The sequence below is a fragment of the Porites lutea genome, chromosome 3, assembly GCF_958299795.1.
Source record: "Porites lutea chromosome 3, jaPorLute2.1, whole genome shotgun sequence".
NCBI lineage: Eukaryota > Metazoa > Cnidaria > Anthozoa > Scleractinia > Poritidae > Porites > Porites lutea.
In genome coordinates this window covers 15,323,147-15,336,728 of record NC_133203.1, presented here as the reverse complement: position 1 = coordinate 15,336,728, position 13,582 = coordinate 15,323,147, and the positions used below count along the sequence as shown (strand labels likewise).

The 13,582-nt window shown below is 36.8% G+C and overlaps 1 pseudogene; it reads right to left on the bottom strand.

Annotated features, from left to right (window-relative positions):
• LOC140931628 (guanylate-binding protein 6-like) overlaps nucleotides 1-3,397 on the bottom strand; it is an 82,514-nt pseudogene extending 79,117 nt beyond the window's left edge.
• Between the last annotated feature and the right edge of the window lie 10,185 nt (nucleotides 3,398-13,582).

The following is a 13,582-nucleotide window of genomic DNA, read 5'->3' as shown; positions in this document are numbered from 1 at the left end:
CAAAACAGTGAATGCTGTAGCGTGGATTTTTGACAGGTTCGTAGGATAGATTTGTCTTGAAATTTCAAGGTGTTGCAGTGAACCAATCTTAATGAAAGTTTCACACATTATTATAAACATTATGAAGATTATGTGAAGAGATTTGAAAAAAATTCGTTCGAGTCGTTCCAGTGATATACAAAAAAGCGCTAGAAGTCCAAATTTTGCATGAAGTTGCACTTAGATAGGTGGTGAGAAAACGGGTTAGTTTTCAAGATCGCAAGAACGAAAATACACCAAAATTTTCTAGCTTCGAAATTTGATATTAAGCAGCATTCTGACGATACTTGATAATAATATGAGTCATTGATAAAATTAAAAATTAAATAATCTATCAAGGCTATTGAAAATTTAAGGTTTGAAAAATATTTTCGTTTTAGTCGAATTCAAACATAAAGAATTTTTGTCTTACGGAGGTTATTTACACCAAACTTTAAGTTCCTAGTGTTGGATTTTCAGTAGCTGGTCTAGATCGCGCAAAACGCGGCTTTTATCAATTTCAAAGTTTTTTGTTTATTGTTGTCATAGTAATTTCGATTTCACCAAAACCTACATTTTGACAATTTTCAATCTATAGTCAATCACTGGTGAAAATTTTATAGCGATCGGACAAGCATAAAATCACTTTTAAAGCGATTGAAAAATATAGGTATTGCCTCTGAAAAGCTTTATCGAAACACCTTATATTGGTATACCAAATGAAACCTGTCTATCCATAGTACTATTTAGTGTTCAGTCCGATAACCGCCTAGTGCGTGAATCTCGAGTAAAAGCTTTTTACCCCTGCATATGTATTCATAACTCCAAGGGAAAATGAATTAGTCTTGACATCTGTTGTTACATCACTTTTTCGTTTATAAACAAATTGTCGGTAAAAACCAAAACGCGGCCGGTAAATAATTCCCCTTTGCGTAATTTTTATTTTCCGTTTTGAAATTTGGTTGAAAATCGAAAACCGAATGCTCGTAAAAACGGACGCCGCGCAGAAACCTAAAAAAAGCAGATTGTTTGAAGCACTTATTGAAATACCGATCTTAATGCTTTCCCCCCTCCATGAATTGTCTGATTATCTGCCTTGGAAGTTTCGAGAATCCCGTCTTAAAGTTTTCTTAAAAAGAGTATATTCTTAAGGTAAGTCATTCGGTAAGGTATCACTGATCGTATGCATGTGATTAAATGGAGTGCATAAGTATAACTTATTTTTCTCTGGAGTGTCATGAAAGTCTGTTGAGTGTTGAGAGCTACCCAATTCAACTTTCGTTTCTGAGAAAACTGTGGGTAATTAGCATAATAGGGATTATGCGAATGCCGAAATCGAAAGCGGAACTCCCTTGTACTGATGTCTTAGTAAACCCTCAAAGCTCTGAAAGCGGCACAACGGCACTGAATTCAGGAAGTAGCACCCCTGTCAACTAAAACTCATTTCGAAATTAGACACCGTTTTCTGCTGAAGAAGTGATTATGTACAGCTACTACATAATCACTTGAGCATTTCATGATTATAGGCTCACTTGCAGACAAAACAAATGCTCCCCGAAACACGAACAGTTCTTTTATTTTTCTTTAACTATAAAAGATACAGAGATTTTTCCTAAGCTACTAGTTTGAAGCGGCTCTTTAGTAACAGCTCCTGTGTTCCACGATCGATTTCATATTCATTAATTTATATTTGATGGCAGCAGTGATCCATTCAAAACAGAGAATGGCCATCACTCCATAAATCAAACTGACGATGTCTGTTCACCTTCAAAGCCTGCAGTTAAAACATAAGACATGAAGTTTGTTAGAGGGGTGCATATAATGCTGTTTCCTCAAAAAAGAAATACTACTGCTAAAGGACCCAAATGAGTTGGGAGGAGACAACAAACATGACACAAGTGGATGGATGAATTTGTCCGTTGTTAATGTTCTATCGAGAGCTTTTTACAGTATCCAGATGAACCTACATAGAACCCTATGGGAAGAATTATCAAGAAGATAGTGATGCACTAAACAAGAATGTGGTTCAGTACAAAGGAGAAGCTGGTCTCAGTAAACATCCTTTGTGAATGAAATGTTTCACAAATTAGCATATCAACAAATGTAGTAACCACAAAATGGTATCATTTTGGAATAAATTCAATTTTTTTGCATCAGAAGCCTGGACTTATAACATTTTCATGATAACATTTCATTTCGTGCTATTTTGGGTTAAAACGCCGAAATGTTATATTTATTTGCATAATGGAATGTAAACAAACAGTGTACTATCAAAATAAGGTGGAAAATATCAGAATTCAAACCGATTGCTGTAATTTTTTTCCTTTGTATAACCAACTAATAGAATTTTCTTTTTTTCAAAACACAATCTTACTGGCATTATTATATTGAATTAGAAATTTATACTTGAAGTTAATTTCGTGTATTTTATTTCTCAACGAAGACGTGCCGCTTAAGAAAGCTAAAATTTCTGCAGAAGGCGATTTTTCACAGCCTTCATTAAAGCACCATTCATTTGCGGAAGTATTCTTGGTTTCGTTAATTAGTAACTTAATGTGGGTAGAAAAGCAAAATTTCGAGATAAACAACCCAGCGAAAGGATGAAAATGCTGTTTCACGGTAAAATGGACACTTAATTAAACACTGTATTCCTGAAACGATTAAGTTTGATTTTAGAGTTATATTGTTGAGAAGAATTACGTATCTATAGGATAAGTGTTTAACGAAAAATTATCATACTGACCTTTTCCTGCTGCTCAAAAAATGTGCGCGAGATGTTAGGTCGTAACAACATTCAGCAGCCATCTTGTCTTCGATGTACTGTTTTACGAAAGACAAGACTCTTCCCTCAAGGGCGACAGCGAAGTTACAATAAACCCACTTTCATCGTAGACATGCCTCGAATATACTTTAACGAACCCGTTTATGGAACGTAGCACCAGATGTAGGCAAATTCACTTTCATGCGACGTTTTCGTGGCCGTCGACGTCGTGGTATCTTAAACTCCCTTATAATGTGATTACGACACGAACCTTTGAGTCATTAATAGTGCAGGACTTGCAGCGGCTTAGAAAATTTCGTAGCGAAATAATAGACCCATTCCTTTGTCCTCGTCCTTGTCCTAATAGTATATTCCATGTATTTGTAAAACGATTACTTAGGAAAAGTGAAATATCTAAAAGTCACGAGAACATCTGCGACTTTAGATCACGTAATGGAAATAAACACATAAATATGTCTTAGAAGAATTGTTTTTCTCACCTCGCTGGTATAGTCTAGGTAGCCCCAAAGTATAAAAACCAATACGTTAAAAAAGAATAAAGTAGTTGAAAAGGAAACACAGCGCGCAGCGATGAAAAGATTTGTGTGCAAATCGAAAGCCACTAAGGGAAAGTGCATTTAATATGACAGGGGGGGGGGGGGGATGAAGATATTGAGGGGGGGCTCCGAAAATTTTTAGACATCCGAAGGGGGGGCTCTGAAAAAATTGTTGCGCTAGGAGGGGGGCTCCGAAACTTTGTATACTTCAAAACCAACACATGACATCATCATACAGATCGGATGGTTTTCAACTCAACAATTTAATGACCTGTGCAACTCAGCTATATCACGTGGTTTACAGATATAACAAATGTAGTCTCAGTAATTATTACACTCTTGTTCATCCTAAAAATGCTTTAGAAAATTGTATCACAACTGTATCTCAAGTTTGTCATAGTATAAACCATTGAAGACAATAACGGTAAATATATTTAATACAGTCTAGCGATCTTTTTTCAGGGGAGCAAAGGAATTGAAGGAGGAGGGGTGGGTGGGGGGGGGGGGGGGCTCTGAAATTTTTTCGACTACCAAGGAGGGGGCTCCTAAAAAATTGAACCGCTAGCGAGGGGGGCTGCTAAAATTTCAAGCTTCGAGTTTCAATATCTTCATCCCCCCCCTTGTCATATTAAATGAACTTTCCCTAACGTAGTGCGAAATTTCACGCGGAAACTTCCTCGCAAACAGAGCGGCGAAACGCATTGCGCATGAGCGAAAAATTAAAAATTCATTTTCATTCTCATTTTCATTTTCGTTCCCAGAGCTCCAATCCTTTTGGCCTGCGCAGACAAAGTGATTCTGGTATCGTGGCAATATCCTTGTGCATGGGTTTCCACTAGGCATTACAGTAAGGTCCTTTTCTCTTTTTTGCAAATTAGAAATCTTGTAAAAACGAAATTATTCGTCCATGTAAGTTGAAAGTTTTAGATCATAAGGGATAAATGAGCTTAGACGGAAAATACATCTTCGAAGTCGAAAATGTATATTTACTCCCTTTCATTCCCCAGCTTCTGGAGTTTATCTATTAAACGGTTTTGATTCTTCTTTCCGATAGCCTGACATTGAAAACCAACAAATGACCTAAAGGGACGTCGATTCTTTTCTGATTTGGTGTGTTGGAAGGAGCAGAAGAAAGTTGCGAAATAAAGTCCTTCCACGATCGCATTCCGAAGAAATCACCATGAATAGAAAACCACATTCAATAGCCAACATAAGGACTCTGAATTTATTTTTTGAACGAGAATGAGAGTTGTGGAAGATAAAGAGGGTAAAAGGGGTTCAAGTTATTATCAGAGCACTGGGTACCACTCCGAAGAGACTGGAGGAGTACCTATGAAACATAAATGCTGGGATAGAGTTAGCCGCGCTTAATTCAAAGAGCAGTGTTTCTGGGATCAGCAAGGATCCTCCGAAGAGGCCTAGGAGGCGGCTTATTGCGACCTGATGATGGGAACAGAAATTTCCGGCATGGACATACCTGCCGTGTGAAGCATGCACCATAACAGTAATAATTAAAATTGTTTATTCAAAACCTTAAGCCAGCTTTTAATGTCAACATCAGCAGTGAAAAGGTGGTGCTTTATTAGCTGTTGCCTTTTGTATTCATTAATGTGAAGAATTTTTGTATGTTGAATAGCATACGATACGTCAAGTTTATAAAAATGCGAATAAGAGGAAGGCACACAAGTATGCCAGAAAAAACAATCAAGTAAAACATATTAGAGATAGAGTATTCTTTAAGCCTCTTAAGATATTTTTTTATAGTAATTCACTATCTATAAAAAACTCACATATTTAAATAAATACGTTTAATATAATATATTACAATCAATGTTATTGATACAAGACCTTGAATCAATCATATTCCCACTTGAATACAAGTGTTTTGATTTAAACGGTCTGATATCAATGAAATAATCATATTATTTACTGATTTTATAAAAGATCATCATTGCTAGAAAAAGGATTAAATAATATAACCCTTTATCAAAAGACACGATAAACTCAGTGAACTCCTCAGTTTTTGAGACAACCTCCCTTTATTGAATAAAGGAGCATAGTTTGTATGTAAATGACTCAGATTTACTACTCGTAGGGATGGGCTGTCTATGATTTGTAAGAATTCTTTTTTGGATGCACCATGCATACATGATTCTTTTTCGTTAGAGCTGGTCATGCATTGAACTTTTTTTCTTTGCTTGGGAGGCTGCAGGGTATTTTTTTTCAAATCTTCCAAATCCACCCCCCCCCCCCCCCCCTCTTATCAAGAGCCAAATGGTTCGCCCCTAATTGCGCTTGACCTTTCTCTTTTAAACAAGAAATTAGAACTCGTCATGAAGTGCCATCATGACTGAAAACAGGTTCTAGGCAGCCAACCCGGCCACGAAAGTTCCTCTCTAACCGCACTTAAGGTGTTACGATACAGTTTTTCAGTGGCCATACCGATATTTTTCAAAATAATGCGCGCTATACACACCTCCATGACTAGTACATTCATATTTTGAATTTATCGCATCTTTTGAATGTAAAACATTAACAATACTCACACAGACAAGTACTAGTCAAAATTCGGCTTTTATCAATTTCAAAGTTGTTTGTTTATTGTTGTCATAGTAATTTCGATTTTACTAAAAGCTACTTTTTGGCAAATTTCAATCTATAGTCAATCACTGGTGAAAATTTTATGGCGATCAGACAAGGATAAAATCAGTTTTAAAGCGATTGAAAAATATCGGTATGGCGTCTGAAAAACTTTTTGGTATACCAAATGAAACCTGTCTATGCACAGTACTATTTAGTGTTTACCTCTGCATATGTATTCATATAAAGTAGTTTACTCCATGGGAAAATGAATTAGTCTCGACATCTTTTGTTACATCACTTATTCATTCATAAACAAATTGTTGGTAAAAACCGAACCGCGGCCGGTAAATAATTCTTCTTTGCGATAATTTTCATTTTCCGCTTTGAAATTTGGTTGAAAATCGAAAACCGAATGCTCGTAACCACGGATGCAGAAACCTAAAAAATGCAGATTGTTTAAAGCACTAATTAAAATATTGATATTAAGGTGACTCCGTAATTAATACAAGAGCATTTAGCTGTGACAAATTTTCCGTCATAACGTTTTCGATTTTAACGCAATGGCCGCGAAACTTTGCAAAGAGCAACAGATATCATTCGGCAATAATAAAAAGTATTCCGATTTCATTTTTGGTAAATATTTCTTGAGAAATTAGCGCTTAAAAGGACCCTAATTTTCAAGGAAAATCGCGTCTAGTAAAAAATTTTGCTGATATTTTTTACTGAAATTTCTGGTGGTGGTATAGGCTTTAATTGATATAATAAATATACCAGAGAAATTTCAGAAAAATCGTTGGAGCAGAAGTCCGTAACTAAAAGTCGCTCAAAATTCAGCTGTGAAATTGTTTTGCTGTGAACATAAAAAGCAATAGGTTGACTAGGCAAAACAACTACTCTGCACGTGCATCACGCATTTTTGTACATTTCTTTGCGTCACTTCACTACTACGACGGGAAAATGCCTCTCAAGTTTTATGGAGGACGTAAACAAGCTCCGGCTAAATTTTCTTTCTCTTTGTGAACTTAAATATGGTTCTTAGGAATTCAGTTCAAAAAGAGGTCGCTTGCATTTGACAAAGTAAATGGGTTGGAGTAATCGGGATAGAGATTGAAAGAACGCAAATTCACTTTTCAAGCGACGTTTTCTCGGCCGTCGCCGTCGTGGTATCTTAAACTCCCTAATAATGTGATGGAAACACGAACCTTTGCCGATTCATTAATAGTGCATGTCTCGCAGCGGCTTAAAAAATTTCGTTGCGAAATAATATACCCATTCATTTGTCCTGGTCCTTGTCCTAACGGTATGTTTCATGTATTTGTAAAACGATTACTTAGGAAAAGTGAAATATCTAAAAGTTTAATACGAGAACATCTGCGACTTTAGATCACGTAATGGAAATAAATACATAAAGATGTCTTAGAAGAATTGTTTTTCTCACCTTGCTGGTATAGTCTAGGTACTGTAGCTCCACAGTATAAAAACCAATACGTTAAAAAAGAATAAAGAAGTCGAAAAGGAAACACAGCGCGCAGCGATGAAAAGATTTGTCTGCAAATTTGAAGCCACTGACGTAGTGCGAAATTTCACGCGAAAACTGCCCGGCAAACAGAGCGGCGAAACGCACTGCGCATGAGCAAAAAATTAAAAAAATGCCGTAATGATCTATTTTTATTCTCGTTCCCAGAGCTCCAATCCTTTTGGCTTGCACAGTCAAAGTGATTCTGGTATTGTGGCAATATCCTTGTGCATGGGTTTCCACTAGGCATTACAATAACGTCCTTTTCTCTTTTTTGCAAATTGGAAATCTTGTAAAAAAGAAATTGTTCGTCTATGTAAGTTGAAAGTTTTGGATCATAAGGGATAAATGAGCTTAGAGGAAAATACATCTTCCAATCGAAAATGTATATTTACTTCCTTTTTGATTCCCCAACTTCTGGAGTTTATCTATTAAACGGTTTTGATTCTTATTTTCGATAGCCTGACAGTGAAAACCAGCAAATGACCTAAAGGGACGTCGACTCTTCAGTTTCTGATTTGATGTGTTGGAAGCGAGAGCAGACGAAAGTTGTAAAATGAAGTTCTTCCATGATCGCATATTGAGGAAATCAGTATGACAGAAAAACCAAATTCAATAGCCAACATAAGGACACTGAACATATTTTTTGAACGAGAATGAGAGTTGTGGAAGATGAAGAGGGTAAAACGTGTCCCAGTTATTATCAGAGTACTAGGCGGCACTATTCCGAAGAGACTGGAGGAATACCTATGAAACATAGACGCTGGGATGGAGTTGGCCGCACTTAATTCAAGGAACATGCAATGTTTCTGGGATCAGCAAGGATCCGCCGAAGAGGCCTTGGAGGCGGCTTATTGCGACCTGATGATGGGACTGAAATTTCCGGCATCGACATACCTGCTGTGTGAATTAAGCATGCTCCATAACGGTAATAATTAAAACTGTTTATTCAGGACCTTAAGCCAGCTTTTAATGTCAATATCAGCAGTGAAAAGCTGGTGCTTTGTTAGCTATAGCTATTGACTTTTGTATTCATACTGTTAAAGAACTGTTAAATTCTTAATCTCATTCTCAGACCCCTCGTAATTTTTGAATATATAGTCTCAACATTTTCTTTAACAGTCACTTAAGATCACTTTTGAAAATGTAGGTTGAACAGCATACGAAACGTCAAGTTTATAAAAATGCAAATAAGAGGAAGGCACACAAGTATGCCAGAAAAAAACAATAAAGTAAAACATATTAGAGATAGAGTATTCTTTACGCCTCTTAAGATATTTTTTATAGTAATTCACTTTCTATAAAAAAAAAACCTCACATATTTAAATAAATAGGAATGTTAATGGCATCTAATTTTGATACAACATTAGCTATTATTTATTGTTTCCTTGTTTTTTAAATCAATGCAGCAATTATATTTTAGAATCCAAGTGTTGTTGTGTTTTGTTCTGTACCCCATTCAATTTAAAGTTGCTTTTAATGTACTTCATCTTCAGATCATAATGTCAGTAGAGCTACAAAATTTAACAACGTTCTGTTTAAACAATGTTCTGGTTTAATAGTGTTATTACAATAAATTTCATTGATACAAGACCTTGAATCAATCATATTCCCACTTGAATGCAAGTGTTTTGATTTAAACGGTCAGATATCAATGACATAATTATCATTATTGATTTTATAAAAGAGTATCATTGCTAGAAAAAGGATTAACTAACTTAACCCTTTATTAAAAGACACGATAAACTCAGTGAACTCCTCAGTTTCTGAGACAACCTCGCTTTATTGAATAAAGGAGCATAGCTTGTATGTACTGAATGACTCACATTCGGCTAGACTACTCGTAGGGATGGGCTGTCTATGATTTGTAAGAATATTTTTTGGATGCACCATGCATACATGATTTTTTTTTTCGTTAGAGCTGGTCATGCATTGAACTTTTTTTTTTTGCTTGGGAGGCTGCAGGATGTTTTTTTCCGATCTTCCACCCCCCCACCCCCATCAAAAGCTAAATGGTTCGCCCCTAACTGCGCTTGACGTTTCTATTTTAAACAAGAAATTAGAACTCGTCATGAAGTGCCATCATGACTGAAAATAGATTCTAGGCAGCCAACCCGGCCACGAAATACCTCTCTAACCGCACTTAAGGTGTTACGAGACAGTTTTTCAGAGGCCATACCAATATTTTTCAAAATAATACGCACTATACACACCTCCATGACTACTACATTTACATTTTGAATTTATCGCATCTTTTGAATGTAAAACATTGACAATACTCACACAGACAAGTACTGGTCAAAATTCGGCTTTTATCAATTTCAAAGTTGTTTGTTTATTGTTGTCATAGTAATTTCGATTTTACTAAAAGCTACATTTTGACAAATTTCAATCTATAGTCAATCACTGGTGAAAATTTTATGGCGATCAGACAAGGATAAAATCAGTTTTAAAGCGATTGAAAAATATCTATATATATGGCCTCTGAAAAACTTTATCGAAACACCTTTCATTGGTATACCAAATGAAACTGTCTATGCATAGTATAGTACCATTTAGTGTTTGTCCGATGATCGCCTAGTGCGTGAATCTCGAGTAAACGCTTTTTACCTCTGTATATGTATTCATATAATGTAGTTTACTCCGGGGGAAAATGAATTAGTCTCGACATCTTTTGTTACATAATCTTTTGTTGGTAAAAACCGAACCGCAGCCGGTACATAATTCTTCTTTGCGATAATTTTCATTTTCCGCTTTCTAATTTGGTTGAAAATCGAAAACCGAATGCTCGTAACCACGGACGCAGAAACCTAAAAAATGAACTGAGCCCTAATTGAAATACCGATCTTAATGCTTTCCCCCCTCCATGAATTGTCTGTTGTCTGATAAGTCATTCGGTTCAGCATCACTGATTGTATGCATGTGATTAAATGGAGTCAAGTATAGCTTATTTTTTGTGTTGAGACCTATCTACCCGATTCAACTTTCGTTTCTGAGAAACTGACTGTGAGTAATTAGCATAATAGGGATTATGCGAATGAAAAGCGCAACTCCCTTCCACTGATGTCTTAGTAAACCCTCAAAGACCTGACAGCGGCACGACGGCACTGAATTCAGGAAGTAGCACCCCTGTCAACTAAAACTCATTCCGAAATTATACAGTTTTCTGCTGAAGAAACTTTAGGTGCTTTGCTGTAAACTTAAGTAATATGATTAAAACACGAAACCATAAAGTCATTAGTGCATTACTCGCGAAATTTCGGAGCAAAATAATAACCCTTTCATCTGTCTTGGTCCTTGTTGATAGACCTTGTCACGGTTTTCGACGCCATCTTGACGAGTAGGCAAACGCGTGAGAAATTACAGTGTTTGTATGAGAATCTAATGTCGAATAATTTCCGTAAAACGACTGTTCTGAACAAAATATCAATTGTAAACTAAAGCTACAAAGCAAAGGATTGTCCTAAAAAAAATTGGGGGGCGTACCTGTGGAATTTTTCCAGAGGCTTTCTTTAGATTTTCCATATATTTGTCTGTAATTTTCCCGGGACTTTCTTACAGACAAATGTATAGAAAATTTTGAAAAGTGGTTCTAGGTCTTCTAGTGCATGTAACGCTCTCAAATTTTTTCAGGAGAATCCTTAGTAGTGAAGCTTTAGTTTACAAATCATATTTTTTTCAGAGCAGCCGTTATAAGGAAATTATTCGACATTAGATTCTCATACAATCACTGTAATTTCTCACGCGCTTGCCTACTCGTCAAGATGGCGTCGAAAACCGTGACAAGGTCTATTGTTACCTAATTTTGTTTCACATATTCGTAAAGTGATTACTTAGAGAAAGTGAAATATCTAAAAGTTGCGAGAACATCTATGACTTTAGATCACGTAATGGAAATGCAAACATGAATATGTCTTACTAGAATTGTTTTTCTCACTTCACGGTCTAGATAGCACCCCCACAGTATAAAAACGGTAAAAGCCAAAACGCAAAAAAGAATAATGAAGTCGAAAAGGGTCACCTGAAATTTGAACAGAGCCACAGCGATGAAATGATTTTTGTGCACGGATTGGAAGCCACTGACGTAGTGCAGAAACTTCAAGCGAAAGATTCCCCGAAACACAACGGCGAAACGCACTGCGCATGAGCAAAAAATAAAGTATAATTTATTATTAATAATAAAAACAAAAAAAATTGTAATTCTCGTTCCCAGCGGCTCCGATCCCTTTGGCCTGTGCTGTCAAAGTTATCCTGGTATCGCATTCCGAAGAAATCACTGTGAATGAGAAACCACATATATAAGGACACTGAATTTATGTTTTTGGAACGAGAATAAGAGTTGTGGAAGATGGAGAGTGTAAAAGTTGTCCCAAATATTATCAGAGCACTGGGTACTATTCCGAAGAGAATGGAGGAGTACCTTAGAAACATAAATGCTGGAATACTGGGAATAGAGTTGGTCACCTAATTCAAAGAACAGTGTTTCTGGGATCAGCAAAGTAGTCTGTTCCAGGCGTTCGGATGGTGGGGACACCACAAAGAGATGCGAGAAGAAGAAAAAAAAAATCACCGAGGGGGTGGGGGAGGGGTGAGAGCGAAGGAACGCTTTCCCCCCTCTCTCCCTCTTTTCCTCCTTATTTTTGTCTCGCTCTCTTCTTTCGCGCCGTACTCCTCTATCCGCACGCCTGGAACAGGCTATTAGCAAAGATCCTCCGAGGATCCTTGGAGGCGGCTTGTTGCGACCTGGTGATGGTACTGAAATTTCCGGCATTGACACACCTGCCGTGTGAAGCATGCACCATAACAATAATGATTAAAATAATTACGATTATAATATTAAAATTAATAATAATAATAATAATAATAATAACAATAATAATAATAATAATAATAATAATAATAATAATATTAATGATAGAGTCCTTTATCAAGAAGTGGCTTAAGTCACTAAGTGGTTTCCATAGGGCACTGTACAATGTGAAAATTAAAATTGATAAAATACTAAAAAAACTAAAAAACCTTGCATTAAAACAGGATAACCAAGTGAATAATGAAAGGCAGATAACCTCACAGGTACCCCAAGCTCACGAGTGAGAATCGTTGTTGCGTAAGGGAAAGTTCATTTAATATGACAAGGGGGGGGGGGGGGGGATGAAGATATTGAAACTCGAAGCTTGAAATTTTAGCAGCCCCCCTCGCTAGCGGTTCAATTTTTTAGGAGCCCCCTTCTTGGTAGTCGAAAAAATTTCAGAGCCCCCCCCCCCCTCCTCCTTCAATTCCTTTGCTCCCCTGAAAAAAGATGGCTAGACTGTATTAAATATATTTACCGTTATTGTCTTCAATGGTTTATACTATGACAAACTTGAGATACAGTTGTGATACAATTTTCTAAAGCATTTTTGGGATGAACAAGAGTGTAATAATTACTGAGACTACATTTGTTATATCTGTAAACCACGTGATATAGCTGAGTTGCACAGGTCATTAAATTGTTGAGTTGAAAACCATCCGATCTGTATGATGATGTCATGTGTTGGTTTTGAAGTATACAAAGTTTCGGAGCCCCCCTCCTAGCGCAACAATTTTTTCAGAGCCCCCCCTTCGGATGTCTAAAAATTTTCGGAGCCCCCCCTCAATATCTTCATCCCCCCCCCCCTGTCATATTAAATGAACTTTCCCTAACAGCAATGTTGTAAGAGTTTATATAGAGATTTAAGCGATCGTTATTTAGGGGTCAAAATAGCAATAAAAATAAATTAGAATTTCTTACCTTGTCTAAATTTGTGGTGTTTTCTTAACATTTTTGGTCGTTTCAGGGCAATTCCGGTGAGTTTTAGGGCCTGTTTACATGGAAGTGGAGGACCCCAGGTAGATGAGGTAACCCGCTTAGGTGGGGTAAAAAAATAACCCTCCTTTACATGTAATCTTACAACCCCACCACCCTGGGGTGCACATTTTCAAGATTATTGAATGATCGCTAAGCACGTAAACAAGAAAAATGCTGGCAAACCTCGTGTTCTGGCGATTAATGCTCTTCTACACTCACGTGCTGCTCTTGCTGCAACCTTCAGCGCTGTGACTTTCTATTGCTATCTTTAATAATGATGCAAAGCCACCGCAAAAATGAATTTTGCTCGAATTTGATGT